At 45.2% G+C, this 2,882-nt stretch overlaps 1 pseudogene; it reads right to left on the reverse strand.

Moving 5' to 3' along the window:
• Positions 1–1,675: 1,675 nt before the first annotated feature.
• Positions 1,676–2,657, reverse strand: LOC119510824 (annotated as a pseudogene).
• Positions 2,658–2,882: the final 225 nt, after the last annotated feature.

The raw sequence follows: 2,882 nt of genomic DNA on the forward strand, positions 1-2,882 counted from the left end.
GAAGAAGCTAAGAAAGGAGCTGAAATAGAAAACCAGAGGCATTTTGGAGGAAGCCACTGAAACCAGAAGCTAAACCTAGTGTGCCAATTTGGATATATTACGTCCCCCAGAAAGAGCCATGATCTTTTAATCCAATCTCATGGGATATTGGGATTGAGTTGTTTCCATGGAGATGTGACCCACCCAACTGTTAGTGACACCTTTGGTTAGGGTTTGACCTATGATTGAATGTTTCCATGGAGGTGTGGCCCTGCCCATTCAGCATGGGCTTTGATTAGTTCACTGAAGTCTTACAAAAGCTCAGACAGAAGGAGCTCACTGCTTGCTGCAGCTGAGGGACACATTTTGAAAATGGCCATTGAAAGCTGACATTCTGGAGAAGGCCATTTTGAAACAGAACCTGGGAGCATGCAGATGCCAGCCATGTGCATTCCCAGCTAACAGGTTTTCCAGATGCCATTGACCATCCTTCAGTGAAGGTACCCTGTTGTTGATGCTTTACCTTGGACACTTTAGGGCCTTAAGACTAACTTTGTAACCAAATAACCCCCCTTTATAAAAGCCAATCCATTTCTGGTGTTTTGCAAAACAACAGCATTAGCAAACCAGAATACCCAGGAAAGAAGTTTTAGCAGAGCCAGTCATGTGCCTTCCCATGTGACAGAGGAACCCCAGATACCATCAGCCTTTCCTCAGAGAAGGTATCTACCTCTTGATGTCTTAATTTGGACACTTTCATGGCCTTGGGACTATAAATTTGTGAATTAATAAACCCCCATTATAAAGTTAAATCCATTTCTGGTATATTGCATTTTGGCAGCTTTAGCAAACCAAAACAGAGATCAACATAACTCTAACATGAAAGCCAGATAAAGATACTACAAGAAAAGAAAGAGGACCAATAACCTTTATGAATATAAAGGCAAAAGCCCTCAACAAAATACTATCAAGCTGAATCCAATAGCACATTAAAAGAATCAGACACAATGATCAAGTGAGATTTATCCCAGGATGCAAGGATGGTTCAACATAAGAAAATAAATTAATGTAATATACAACCCTAACAGAAAAGGAAAGCACACAGTCATCTCAGCTAATTAAAAACAAAAAGCATTTAGCAATTTCCAGCCCATCTTCTTGATAAAAATATTTATAACACTAGGAATAGAAGGAATCTTCCTCAACATAGAACATATAGAACAATGCAATTGATTTGAGAGTTTGGAAATAAACCATCACATCTATGGCCAACTGATATCTTTTAGGCAGCAATCAGGCTACATTTAATGGTGGGGAGCTGGCCCAGACCATACACAGACCTCTGCTCATCCCCTTGACCCAAAGTCAGAAGTCAGAAGTAGCCAGGGGCAGGGGGAGGGGGAGGAGATGAATTAACTCCTCCCAAGGCATGTAGCCATGGTTCCTTGGACTTTGTGCAAAATACTAAATGTTAATTTGGCATCAAGGGCCAGCTCTGAAAGAAAGAGAGGGGGCAGTCCTTTGTGAAGCAAGCCAAGGGGGAAGGGAAGGGAAGGTTCGTTAGGAGGCCTCTGGCCAAGGGGAGAGAAGGGGAAAGTAGGAAGGAAGAAGGTAAATACCCCTCAGCTTGGGGACACAGGCTCAGGACAAATTTTTATATTCCTTTGGCATAGAGGGCTAACATCCAAGTAGTGGACTACAGATCCTCATCTCCAACACCCTCAAAGACAAAATTGTCATGGACATCACTGGCATTGGCATCTGTGCTGGGACTGCCAATCCCCTGCAAACTCATAGCACTCAGCTTGCTTGAGAATTTGACCAGGGACTCCCAGCTGGCATCAGGTGACTCAAGCAGTGGTGAGGATTTCATTGCTAGCTGACTGTCTGAATGTTTCAGGGTGCCACCCCACCTACTGGCAGAGCATCTTCCTGATGCGGCCACCAGATTTCTTCACCATCAGTTTATCTACCATAGACTGCAGGCAGATGCTCATCATGATGGCCTGGGGGCTGGTGATGGTGACCCACTGTAGTTGTTCCTTGCTCATGAGGTATTTGAAAGCTAGTTCCAGGTGCACTCCACCCCAGCCCCGGCCTGGGCTGTTTGTGCCTCCACCGGGCAATGGCGCTAAAGAGGTGACCGGCCAACACTGCATGCAGGTGTCCCACAAAGAGCCTTCATGGAATTGCTGGCCAGGGAGGCAGAGCCAGAGGCTAAGCTCACTGTTGCCTGTGCTTATCACCACAGGACAGTCCTTCTCTGGGAACTCAGACACACAGGTATCAACGCACAGGTAGCCACAGTGCTGCAGCATCTGGGCCAGCCACAAGAACTCCTTCTTGGAGACCTTCTCTTACAGAGATTTGAGCTTCCAATGCTGATCCTTGGTGACTAGGATCGAATCATGCTCAATATCTGACATAAAGCAGGTTCAGGCCAATCCAGTTCTCCATGACATCATCTTCATAGGCAGAGTACCAGTGAGTCTTCCTTAGCACAATCTTATATTCTTGACTCCATAGGCTGGTAACAGACACATAAGGGTGCTCAAACTCTTGCAATTTATGTACAAATAAAAAGGCTCCATCTTCTTTGTCTTGAACTAGAAAGAGACTCAAATATTTGATCAAGTCATCTGGAAGATCCAGCTTTGCAGCCACAGCCTCCAGGACATCCTTAATTTAATCCGAAGTTGGCACATTGACCAGAACTTTCTGTCTATTGCTGAGCAGCACTTCCAAGGAGATCTCTTCTGTGGGGATCTTCTGTGTCTCCTGTTGTGCCTGACACAGGAAATTACTGAAGGTCTCGCTGCTCCTAAGCAATGGGCCTTGCCAAATAGCTTGCTTGTACTTCTCTGCTTTCTCCTCTGTTCTACCTCAGCAGGTCTTAGAGAGAA

The sequence above is a fragment of the Choloepus didactylus genome, chromosome 15, assembly GCF_015220235.1.
Source record: "Choloepus didactylus isolate mChoDid1 chromosome 15, mChoDid1.pri, whole genome shotgun sequence".
Lineage (NCBI taxonomy): Eukaryota > Metazoa > Chordata > Mammalia > Pilosa > Megalonychidae > Choloepus > Choloepus didactylus.